Source organism: Callithrix jacchus, chromosome 15, assembly GCF_049354715.1.
Source record: "Callithrix jacchus isolate 240 chromosome 15, calJac240_pri, whole genome shotgun sequence".
NCBI classification, from domain to species: Eukaryota; Metazoa; Chordata; class Mammalia; order Primates; family Cebidae; genus Callithrix; species Callithrix jacchus.
The window spans coordinates 51,934,529-51,948,086 of NC_133516.1; the positions used below are offsets into that span (position 1 = coordinate 51,934,529).

The 13,558-nt window shown below is 39.2% G+C and overlaps 1 long non-coding RNA gene and 1 pseudogene across 1 annotated transcript in view; one reads left to right on the forward strand and one right to left on the reverse strand.

Annotated features, from left to right (window-relative positions):
* LOC108588458 (uncharacterized) overlaps window positions 1-13,558 on the forward strand; it is a 182,147-nt gene that overhangs the window by 129,579 nt on the left and 39,010 nt on the right. The gene's annotated exons all lie outside the window — the stretch shown is intronic.
* Window positions 6,154-7,704, reverse strand: LOC100394200 (RNA-binding region-containing protein 3 pseudogene; annotated as a pseudogene).

Consider the following 13,558-nt stretch of genomic DNA (forward strand, 5'->3'; position numbering starts at 1 on the left):
TTGACTGACATATTCGTTAAAATCTTTTTTTCCCCCAACCTTTTTTTTTCCACTCAAAATGTGTTCTGGGAAACATTAATCCCTAGAAACACTCATGATAAAAGGGCTTCAGGTCAGATAACTCTGTGGAAATCTGAATACTGAATGATATTTGTGATTACAAAGATCCGTGAGCATGGGAGAGGCTCTGAGAAGCCCTGCATTCTGTTCTGTGTTGGGGAATGTCCTACTTCACAAACCGATTTAACCACGGTACCCCCAAGCCCTTTTTTGGCATCTAACATCTACTTGCTTCCTTCCAAACTAATGTGGTGGGGAGCTTGCTCTGGTCAATATTTATCAGATAGCTGTTACCCCTGTTTACAGGTGGAGAAGCTGAGGCTCAGAAGTTAAGTAACCTGCCAAAAGACATATAACTCTTAAGTGACATAGTTAAGATTTGAGGCCTCAAGTCTGAAGCCTAGCCTATAATCTGGCAATGTGACCAGAAAATATGAGGAGATAGATTTGTTTGAATATATGGACTACTTCCAACTATGCTTAGCAATTGTATCTATTCTGCTTTTCTGTGCATTCTTGCTTAGATTTCTTTTCTCCTTATGTTCACGTCATTGGGTTTTTGTAAGAAAACTACTCTTATTACATACAGTATATTTCCTTAGAAAAAGGTAATTGAATTCCGTGTAATACAATAATTAGGGCTGTGCTGAAATAGCACATAGAACAGAAAATTTTATAATAAATATATAATGGCATAGAGGCAAGAAAAACATGTACATTACCTCAGAGCTGGGAACGACATTCAGGAAAATATTGTGAGTCCATTCAGCAACATGAAATCAGAAATCCATTTGCCTGGACTGACCCAATTAAGCAAATTTCAGAAATATTTAAAAGCTTCAATTTTATATGTAATATTAAAATAAAGATTATATCAAGAAAAAAGTTTAAATGCATTAAAAGATTCTTCTCATAGTGAGAAAACTGTTTTTAATTTGTGTGTAAACACATTATCTATGTGTATATCTTTATTCTCTATATATATATGTGTATTTTTGTGGTTAGGAAAGCATGCACATGAATATACAAATATGCATGTATATATGTAACTAATAAAAACAACCTTGTATCTGAATTGTTAAAATATCCATTTTGGTTTTTTTAAATGTAATATAATTTTAGATTCCTTTAATAAATGCCAGTGGATAGATTTATTATTATTATTATTTTTAATTTCCTGCATCAGATCTAGGTCTTTGATAAATACCACAGACAACCCCAGAACTGTAGGATGGGCTTGACAGTTCTTCAATAAAGGGCTGTGTGGTTTTTTTTGTCAGTGTCTTCCTTCCAGTGACAGCTGCTTTGTTCTTTTCTAGTCAGATTTTCTAGTTAACACATCAAAAGTGTATCTGTGTACACGAAGTACGAAGAAAACAGTTCAAAGAGGTAAGAGATTCACTTTTAACTCTTCACCACATTTTCCCCACACTTGTCACAAAAGACGTTTCATATGGGGGCTTTGGAACAAGGTGAGGAGTTCAGAATGGGGCCCAGGGATGTATGGCATCTGGTGATTAGCATTTTAGAAGGCCAGTTGGTCAGCCAATTCGCTGAGAGAACCCCAGATTAGTGAGAGCTAATCTAGGATGAAGAATTTGATTTTTTTCACGACAGTCAAGGCATGCATTTGATTGGATGCAGGCTTTTATATTCAATCCATGTCGAAGGTTGGTTTCTTCTTACCATAGCATGATGACCTGCCATGATAACAGAAGCTGCCTGCTTCATGCATGTACTCTGGAGATGTTGCTCTCACCTCTGCCAGCAGGAGGAGCTCTTGCACTCATGTGAGAACTGAAGTCAGCCATGCCTCTGTGCTCAAGCAAATATCCTTGGAGGTGAGACTCCAAGATTGTTTTTGACTGTGGCAACTAAACCTGAATTGGTAGTGAAATATTAAAACCTCAGGAGAGTATCCTCTAGCACCTAGTCTTCTCTTGCAGCTCTCAAGGGTCTGCTGAGTCAGGATGCACTGAGGCAATGACCATGTAGAACAGTGGTCTCCAATCTTTCTAGCACCAAGGACTAGTTTTATGAAAGACAATTTTTCCATGGGCCAGCAGTGTGGGGGGATGGTTTTGGGATGATTCAAGAGCATTACATTTACTGTGCACTTCATTTCTATTATGGTTATGTTATCTTACATGATGAAATAATTATGCGACTTGCTGTTATGTAGTATCAGAGGGTACTCTGAACTGGTCTTCCTGCAACTATATGGTCAGCTCCATCTGGGGGTGATGGGAGACAGTGACAGATCATCAGGCATTAGATTCTCATAAGGAGCACATGATCTAGAGTCCTCTCATATGCATCTCACAATAGAGTTCACACTCCTATGAGAATCTAATGCCACCGCTGATCTGATAGGAGGTGGAGCTCAGGTGGTAATGCAAGCCATGGGGAGCAGCTGTAATACAGATGAAGCTTCACTGCCAGCTCACCCCCTGCTGTGTGACCTGGTTCCTAACATGTCACAGATCAGTACTGGTCCCTGGCCCGGGAGTTGGGGACCCCGATGTAGAAGGCAGCATTTCATCTCCTCTCTTCAGTCATACCTAGCATAAGCCCTGAGTAGGGGAATGTCTGGAAAGAACCCTCCCTCAGTTGAAATTGGCCCTCACTGTGCTATATCACGTGTATGTTTGTAGTGCACCAATCAAGGCAAAAAAAAAATACACATTTACTTTAAAGAATTTTTACATTTGATCTTTTAATAAAGCATCAGAAGAGTCACCATAAGAAAAATAAAGACTTTGTTGGACATTCTTCAGCTTCCTTTATTGTTGAGCATGGTTTTAGAATTTGAATTATGTGAGCTTTTCAGTAACTTGGGGGCTTTGAAAGTCTTAAGCCTGCCCAAGCAAAAGCCAATACACACAGCAAACAAACAAAACAGTGCTGCTTTTCCTGAGCATCCACTGTGTTTCTGGTGCTGCCTTAGGCGTGTAGGACACAGGACAGTGACAAGGCAGGGACAAAAATGGGTGGCACGCTGCCCGGAGCCAGCTACCTAGCTTTAAGCTCCCATTCTCCCATTTGACAGTGTGGATTCTAAGGATCCCATATGCACAATGTGTTGTTGTGTTTGAAGGGGGGTATTATGCATGTGAAGCCCTTGGCACGGTCTAGGCACTTGGCATGAATCTCATAAGAGATGCAGAGGTACAACACCACTGACCAGGGTCTCCACACACCTGGGATATAGTAACAACTATCTATTTGGTGCCAAAAATTATCCTACTGCAGTGTTTCAGTGGGACGGGACTTTGGAATTAATAGTAAGAGGTAAAAAATTTTAGTCATTGAGGATTTTATTTTCGCTAATACTATGCAGTCTACAATCAGGAATGTGATGGTCTTTATAATTCTATATCTCTTTACTATTAATTTTGCTTTTTTTTTTTTTTTGGTAAGACAAAGTCTCTCTGTCACCCAGGCTGGAGTGCAGTGGTATGAGCCTGGCTCACTGAAGTCTTTACCTCCTGGTCTCAAGCAATCCTCCTACCTCAGCCTACTGAATAGCTGGGGCTACAGGCATGACCACCATGTCCAGCTAATTATTATATATATATTTTTTGTGGAGATGGGGTTTGGGGTTTCACCATGTTGCCCAGGCTGGTCTCAAACTCCTGGGTTCCAGCAATCCACCTGCCTCATCCTCCCAATTGTTAGGATTACAGGCATGAGCTATTGCACTCAGCCTAATTTTTAATTATTAAAGAACATAAAGAATAGAGATATGCTTAATAACAAGTATAAAATAACATGAACATTTAAAACAGTAATAATTTAAACTAACATTAACTGTCAATAAGAAAGCAAATGGGGGAAAATACCATGTTTTTTTTATTCAAGATAAATAGCTTAAAACAGAACATTTTTCTGTTTCAGGCATGTATTCTTTCAATTGTTTCTAGAATAGATAACTTTGAAAGATTACTTTTCTAGGTCTCAAAATAGGATTGTTTTGCAAAATAAGGTTTTTATCCTATAGTGTAACTTTGGCATGTACTGTCATTAATAGTAATGCTTTTCAATTTTTAAATTGTCTGCCAAATTTTTCCAACCTTACTCTTCTCGAATATTCTCTCTAACATCTTCTTTTGTACAGCATTTACCTCACCAGCTTAGGCCATTCCAAATTGTGGTTTTCGCAGTGAGGAATGCTTGCTTGTGGTTCCCATCTCTCTGGTCTTCAGAATTACCTGAAATACTTACCAACAGTCCCCAGCCCTTACCTTATAACTCCGGAGAAATGGCTACAGCCCCAGAACCATTCCCAGGGCTTGTGAGAGCACAGATGACTGGGCCATCTGCAGACTTCTCATTCAGTGGGGTTGGGGAGGGGGCCCAAGACTCTGCATTTCTACCAAGTTCAAAGATTCTACCGATGCTGCTGGACTGGGGACATACTTTGGTAACCTCTATACTGGATCATGCCTTGCTGGTAAGCTAGTTTGTTTTGTTTTGCGTTTTTTTGAGATGGAGTCTCATTCTGCTGCCTAGAGCGGAGTGGAGTAGTATGATCTCGGCTCACTGCAACCTCTGCCTCCCAAGCTCAAGCGATTCTTGTGCCTCAGTCTCCCAAGCAGCTGGGATTACAGATGCCTGCCACCACTCCTGGCTAATTTTTGTATCTTCGTAAAGATGAGGTATTGCCATGTTGACCAGGCTGGTCTTGAACTCCTGAGCTCAAGTGATCTACTTGCCTCAGCTTCCCAGAGTGCTGGTATTACACTCATGAGCCACCTGGTAAGCTGATTTAAAGCATACTCCCTCCCTCCCGCAGCCCTGACCAGGTGATTAAGGTGTTCAGCCAGGCTTGGAAACCAGTGTTCTGGGAATAGCTTCCGTGGCTTTCTCACTGCTCACATGTCACCTGGGCAGGGAACTGAGCCAGGGAGTAGAAAGCCTTTAAGGTGTCTTCAAGTTAGTAGGTAAGAGTAGATCCCCTCTCAGAGATGTACAGATGTGCGGGGGGCAGGGAGAGTACAGGAAGGTAAAGGCTTCAGGCTTTTGGAGGGCCCCTGAGGATTCACTTTCCAGAATCATTTTAAGGTATCAGAATGAAATGGAATCATCATGCTTGAGGATAAATCAGCATCCAGTGCAGCAAGTATCATAGTGGAATGCAGGGAGTGAGAGCCATTTTCAAAGTTGTCACCTCTGAACAGGATGGGAGGATGCCCGGGAGGAAGATTCTAGGTCCAGCTTCCTCGATGACTAACTGGGTACCCTGGGAAAATAATAATCTCTCCTGGTCTTATTTCCTGAACATTCTCTTGCCTCTTGGATTGGTCACTGTGATTATTTGATTTTCTCCCAGGCTTTACTTTGTCTTATCCATTTCTGTATCTCTAGCACATAGCACAGAGCCTACTTCACAAAACTTATTAGATTCATGAGGGAAGTTAATGAATATGTTTCTCTTCAACCTTCTATCAGAGTACTTGGCTCAGAGTAGGTATTCTATAAATAACTACCAAAGGAACTGATAAATAAACCTATGCGTCACAGGTGTGACTAATTATAGGTTTTTATCTTTGGAGGAGAAATGTATATTTTTTAAAAGCTTGTCCAGTAATTAGGTACTATGGAATCACATATACAAAAAATTTCCAAGTGTCCTAATGTTAGTTGATAACATTTTACCTGACATGTAAGCATTCCTTCATTACTGGACTTAAAATACTGTACCTGCCTAAATTGAGAGTCCAATTGAACCATGAAATTCGCCTAACGGCAAGTATAGTAGACATGTTGCATGTGCATTTTACCATAAGAAAGTACTGATTAAAAGAGAATTTCATACAATTTTTAAATATAAACATTTGAAGAATTTCTTTGTTATATGGACTCACTTTTTTATTAGAAAGAAAATAATTTACTATATTTGAGGAAAGTAACTAAAATACATGTAATATAGTTCCAATACACTGATTTAAAGGCATATAGATTTAATTTTAAAATACCCCTTCAAAGCTGTTATGCACAGATCCATAGACCAAGTGGTCAATTTCTTCCCCTCAAAGTTGGAAAGCACTTGAAAGACACAAGATTTAAAAGAAACCTTTATTTTATTAATTTTTAACACTTTTATTTTCCTTCCTTAGGAACTTGTTTTGGTCTAGCAGATCGAGCAAACTGAACCACCATGGGTTTTCCAAAAACACGTATCCATCAGCTTCCTTTAAGGCTTTTGCTGCTGCTTTTTCATTAGGAAGTCCAATGAAAGCTTGTCCATTCATACGACCTTCTTTCATCAAACATATATCAAACATAATCTGCTGTGTTTCTGATGAAAAGTCAACATATCTTCCAAAAATATACTTAAGGTCTTTTTCTTGAACACACTTAGCTAAATTCCTTACATAAATTCTACAGTTTGGTTCACCAAGTTCATAACTTCTGAAAACTGAGTTTCCATTTCTTCCCTAGAAATTCTGCCCTTTTCCAATTCCCTTCTAGAAATACATTCCAGTGGCATTTTATCAGAGTCTTCTTTAATCTCCTCTGTGATGTTCAAATTAGGTTAGGGGAAGATTTTTCCAAATCCTATATTGGATCCATCAACTTCAGTAGCAGGTAAATCATGATTTTTTTTCCCTCACAATTTTGTTCCTTCTCTAAATCTTTCTTAAATGCAGCTGGCATGTAAGTAGATATATGGAATTCAATTCTTTTATTACCTACAGGTTGAGATTGGTCAAATACATCTGAAGGTAGCAGCACTGGATATAAACTGCTGTGTGAAGGACATGAAGGTGTATTCAACACATCCTTTATTTTTCTCTTTTTTTCCTCATATAGCACTGCTTTGTTGTTTGGGGTCTTTTGGGCTGAAGATTTGCTAACTCCAATAGTTTTTTCATTCTCTGTCAGTCGTCATCATCACTGCTTTCATATTCTGATTCTTCACTAGATAACTCCTCATCCTCATCTGGCAAAGGAGATTCCTCAGGTGGCTGAGGAGATGTGGGTGGGAGAGGTGCATGCAATGCCATACAGTCTTCAAACATGAAAAGTCGCACAGTAATTGGTCCAAAAGGTGTGGGCAAATTCATTTTATTCATAAGATGAAGGACCTGAACAGAGAACTTAGGCACACTTGCCAAAGCATTCACTACATTTGCTAGGATTGTGCTGGAAGGTGGTGGGTACATAAACTTGAGGCATGAATTTAAAGGAAAAGTCAGCCCATAGTTTGGTGCAATTCAATTTTTTACTGTTGAATAACCAAGTTCTTTCTTTTCTTTATCGTCTTCTATAGGGTAATCAGACATTTTTTTTTTCAGAGCCTGAAGTTGGACATGGGGAGTGAACTCAATCTTGCTTTTTTTGCAAATTCAAGGACTAAAGTATGACCCAAAAGTTTCAGCTGATGTAGTCTTGTGAATGCTTTATAGCTGCTTTTTCATTAGAGAATGTGGCAAAAGCTGCATGTTTCAGTTGCCCCTTATCTGACAGGACATGCACCAGCTGCACCCAAAAGTACTTCAGCAAGTCCTCTTTCTCCTCAGCGGTCAGCTTAGCTGGCAGGTGCCTCACCAGAAGGATTCAGTTGTCCCAAGGTGGGGAAAGTGAGGAGGAGCTCGTACATGCCCTTGATGTCATTAGTTGCTGCTTGGGAGCTGCCATTTTCAAACAAAAATTGGCCCAGAGATGTGTGGGACTCGCTGTTTAATTGTGAAAAGCTGGGCAAGGCTAAAAAGTTAGGGGTTTTTTTTGGTTTTTTGTTTTGTTTTAATTTCACTCTGTTACCCAGGCTGGAGTGGTGCAGTGGCATAGTCTCTGCTCATTGCAACCTCCACCTCCTGGGTTCAAGTGATCCTCCTGTCTCAGCCTCCTAAGTAGCCGGGATTACAAATATGCACCACTACACAGGCTAATTTTTGTATTTTTAATAGAGATGGGTTTTATCGTGTTGGCCAGGCTGGTCTCGAACTCCTGACTTCACCTGTTCCGCTTGCTTCAGCTTCCCAAAATGCTGGGATTTATAGGAGTTAGCTACTGTGCCTAGCGGAAATTGAGTTTTTAATCAATAAAATTAAGTGGAATATTTTGAACTGTCCAAGATGGATAGCATATATTATACTTATGTGGATGAATGTTTTAAATTATGACAAAGGCTGTACCACTTAAGAGTATGGGCTTCTTTGTTTGTGAGGAGTTGGTACTTAATCCAAAGCTTCCCAAATAATGATATAAGGTGTCATTTATTTTTATTCCAAAAGGAGGAATATGATGTTTATACCCATACTTTATCATCACTATTATTATTTTCAACTTTCAGCCTCCTCTTATTACATTATTCTTTCTAGGGAAGACAGTGGTACAATCTCCAGCAAACAGCAGCCCATGGGTTGCTTATCAGGGTCAGGATCATAAACTGTCAGAACTTAATGAGTCCCTGGTGCTGGATGGCAGACAAGAGGCCATATGTTTTCGTTCTCCACACCTAAACTCTAGGCAGACCAGGGAAGTTGATCATAGTTCTGTTTACTATCATATTACCAATGAGAAATAGGATCCCATGTCTCCAAAAATTTTTTTGTCAATAAAAATAGATGGAAGCTACTGGAATTGATCAGCATCAGCAAGTAGAATGATTCTGCAGTTTGGTCCACCAGGTTCACCAGTTTAGTTTACCATAACTAAATTAGTCCATGCCCCACATTTTATTTTATGTTTTTGAGACAAAGTCTTGCTCTGTTGCCCAGGCTGGAGTGCAGTGGTGCAATCTTGGCTCACTGCAACCTCTGCCTCCTGGGTTAAAGCTATTCTTGTACCTCGGCCTCCCAAGTAGTTGGGACTACAGGCATGCGCTGCCATGCCTGGCTAATTTTTGTATATTTAGTAGAGATGAGGTTTCACCATGTTGGCCAGGCTGGTCTCTATCTCCTGACCTTAAGTAATCCACCTGCCTTGGCCTCTCAAATTGCTGGGATTACAGCATAAGCCACCATGCCCGGCCATGTCCCACATTTTATAGATGATAGTTCATACTCTGAAGTACAAGGATTAGGAAGGACCAGCATGATAAGGTCCCTGGATCAGGCAGTTTATGGTTTACATGTTGAATGAAAGGAATAGTCCACAGAAGTTTGTAGGATCAAAGGAAATATTGTAAAGTGATTTAAATGTCTCTAGGGGAGCATCCTTATTCCTGTCCCCATTTTTCTGGCATTCTTGCCTTACTGCTGATTCTGATATTTGGAGTGCTGCAGTATGTCACTCCATCTAAGACTGTCTACTCAAGAAGTGCCTCAGTTTCCCTTACTCCCTTCCTGAACCCAAACTACCATTTCTCCATCTGAATAGCTGCCAAGAATGTGTATATTACTAAGTTCACCATGACAGTTCCTGAATATTCCAATGAATACTATTCCAACAAGAAAAATAAAAATGAGTTTCAAGGTTAAATATATACTTCATAGACCCTTCTTGGAGATTCCCAACAAATATTAGCTCTGAAAAGTCAAAGGGCAAAAATTCAGTTTAATATTTTAAACCATTTTATATTTTAAAAGGTAGCCTGATAATTCAAAAGACAGTGATTGAAATAGGGACTCCCATGATTGGAATAAAGATATTATATGATTAGGGGAGATTTCCCTATCTCTCCTCTTTCAGGAATTTTTTTCTCTTATTTTAGAAACTCTTATTTGAAAGGTTGCCCTTTCCTAGTCATCTTTTTATTGTCTAACTCTTTAAGAAAGGGAACCAATGCTAGGCTATGCTTTGGGGGTGACATGAGGCTGAGAGGTCCAGACAAGGAATTCTTTTCAATTAGAAGCAAGATAAGAAGCATTTGCAGCATGAAATTAACATTATGGTTTATTACTAATGATATCTATTAATAACCCTCAGTATCTCCCTTAAACATTTTTGCCTGGTATATCTGGAAGTGCAGGAAAGTGAAAAGTATTAAAAATGTAGAGAATTTATAGCAGTGTAGAAAGTAATATTTCACAAGGTAGGCAAATATAGTAATTTTCAATTCTAAAAACTGCCTTATAAGGTTTATGTAAGTATCAAATGCATATAAATCTTTAAAATCCAGTCTGGTACCAATAAATATTTTCTATTAAAAATAACAGAAAAGAGAGATTTTTTTCATGTTTGAGACTGGGATTATGTGTATCTGGTCTGTGTCTATATCTACTGATTTAACATTTTGATAAAAGTAACTTCTTTTGTAACTGATACGCTTTCCAAGTGGTCAAACTAGTGTGGTTGTCAAATGTGATTGAATTTTCTGTTAGATAATGGACAACATTTATTAAGTAATTACTGTGTTTCAGATTTTACTATAAGCTTTTTGACATATATTATTTCATTTCATAACAAACCTTAAAAGATAAACGTTGTTATGGTTGTACTCATTTCCCAGATGAGGACACTGATGTTTAAGCAAAAGTCAGTAAACATCAGATAAACAGCAATTGATGGAAAAGATTTGAGCATCTTTTAAAATGAATGAGTGATGGTATACTTTTGACATGGAAACATTAGGGATGGCCTATTTTAACTATATCTTTCATAAATAAGAGTAATGAGGCCTACAAAAGGATTGAATCTTATTCGTGATGATCCAGCTGGTAGTCAGACTCAGACTTCTCATCCAGCATGTACATTTTATTCAATGATCCTGGGACTGCTTATAGATTATAGATATGAAGCTAACCCTAATTAAACATATCTCTGAGCTAGTTGCAGCAGATTGTATTTTCCATAATGAATGAATCTATATCTATAGCTATATATTCCATCCCACATTCTCTTTTTAAAATATGATGTGGACACTGTTCCATCAAGAGATGGGGTCTTTGTTCTCTCACTTTGAAAATGGTTAGACTTTATTTATTTTACTTTAAAACATTATTTATTTAATGTTATATATTTAAGCTGTACAACATGATGTTTCAATATACTTTATATACATACTGAAATGATTACTATACTTGTGCAAATTGACACATCCGTTATGTCAGAGAGTAACCCTTTGTGTGTGTGTGTGTGCGTGTGCGTGTGCGTGTGTGTGTGTGTCTGGTAACAGCCCCTCTAATCAATGGAATGGCAATATACACCTGTTTGAATTTTCGAACTGTGGTGAAACAGTGATGACAGTCTGTCTCCCATGCCCCCCTTTATGAATAGGGCTGTTCTTAGCAGCAAGTCTATGCCTGTCCCACCATTGAATATTGGTTTCCAGAATATATAACTTGTCTCATTGATTAACAGTCTTATGATGGAGAGGAATATAGTTGAGCAGCTATAAGTCAAATAATTGCAACTGAGGAGCCACATATGTACCTGGACCTGAGCTGGCTGTGGTGACAAGATAGTGGACTTTGAGCTGATTCTGCAATAAGACTTGAAGGTTTCAAGAGAGGAATGGTATATTTTGCATGTGCTAGGGTTGTGAATTATTGTGGCCAGAAGCAAACTGTGGCAGATGGCATTTCCAAAGTTGGCCATACAAATATACATCCCATGCTGCATGCTATTCTTACAACGTGATAATGACATTTCTTTGTTCCCTCTGCTTGAAACTGGATGTATCTTGGTAACTGTCCTGAGCTATAGAATGTAATGGAGGTAACACTGGGTGACTTCTGAAGTTAGTACATCAAAGGTGATGTGGCTTTGCTTGGCCCCCACTCCCTCTTGGGATGCACACCTGTGGAACCCAGTTATCATGTTTTGAGGAAGCCAGAAGTACATGTTCTAGCCAATAGCTTCAACTAGATTCTCAGCCAATAGCTAACAAAACGGTGTGAGTGGATGAACTTTTAGATGAGATCAAGCCCTCAGTCTTCAAGGACTCTAAAGACTTACAAGATTTTAAGGCCCCGATCTCAGGCCTCAGATATCATGGAGCATAGACATGATATTCTCTCTGTGTTCTGTCCAAGTTCCTGACTTACAGAATCTGTAGTACAATTACTGATTGTTTTATGCCACTATGTTTTGGGATAGTTTATTACTCAACTATATTAAATGAAACTCTGGTCAGTTAAGAATGATCTTGAATGCCCAAATAAGTATGTAACCATTGTTTGGTTACCACTGGTATAAAGTAGGGTGCTTTTGACTGCAAGTAGCAGAAACTTGACTCAAGCCAGTTTTAAAAATAGAAGATGTATTATCTCACTTAACAGAGCCCAGACTGGGCAAGCTTTAAATCTGGTATTCTAAATGGCTTAGTGATATCATTGAGGAACTCAGACTCTGATTTCATAGAGCATTCTCAGGATAGCATTATTTCAATCTAAAAGCAGGATGCTTTTGAAAGTTGCGAGTTTCCTATATAGTCGCAATTATGTCGAGAACAAGAGGCTTCTGTGATTCTCTCGTAGGAGTAGGAAGTTTGCTTAGAAGCAACCCCCCACCCCATGAGGTTTTCCTTGCTATCTTATTGTTAGCTGAAAATTCTTCTTTATTAGCCTATGAAATGACCATGATTGGCTCGGCCAGTTGTCTGGGGCAGGGTGAATACTGGGAAGTTATCTTCATGTTCATTATTTCCTTCTTTATTTATCTTATTCCAATCATGAACAGGAAGAACAGAGTTTGGGTAATGCAAGGTAATAGAATTTGCAATCTATTAAAATAGAAAGAGGGTCTCGCTCTGTTGCTAGAGTGCAGTGGCATGATTGTGGTTCATTGCAGCCTCAACCTCCTGAACTCAAATGATTTTCCCACCTCAGCCTCCTGAGGAGCTGGGACTATAGGCATGCCCCACGACACCCAGCTAAGTTTTTGATTTTTCAGTAGAGACAGGGTCACGCTAAATTGCTGCTCTTGAACTCCTGAGCCCAATTGATCCACCCATCTCAGCCTCCCAAAGTTTTGGAATTACAGTCTTGAGATGCTATGTGTGGTCAGGATTTGCAATTCTTGACCATGCTTACAAGTAGTCTCCTTATAATCAGATCTAGAAAATAAATAAGAGGTGATAATGAGAAATAAAAATAAAATTCTGAGCTCCTGAAATGACTGAAAGGACCCCCTCTTGGCCCAGGGGACCCCAGAGAAACCTCAAAAACTGAGTGTTTAGCCATGGCAGGGTGGGAAGTCAGACACACCTCATTATATACGCACCCTCCCTAACCAACATTAGGCTTTCTTCCCTAAGGGTTAAACAAAACCAGTCCTTTTGAAAGACTGGGTCCTCCACTGATATTAGCTGCCTGGTGCTGCTAATATCCCTCCCTTTTGTGACTTCAACATAGCAGCCGACCAGCATTTCTTCCTGTTAAGAGACCGTTGACCATGGGGTGGTTCTGGACAGTCTTTGAAGAGGGTGTATGTGTCCTCTGCTTCACATTTGGATGTATAGAGCCTAATTGTAATATGTTTACATGTTAAGTCTCCATCCCAAAGTGAACATGAGATACATGTTGTGTACATGTTAGCCTACTGCATATGCCCATGCCTCCCCTTCACGAATGTTCACAGCTCCTCCTGTAACCTGTTGGGTATGTAT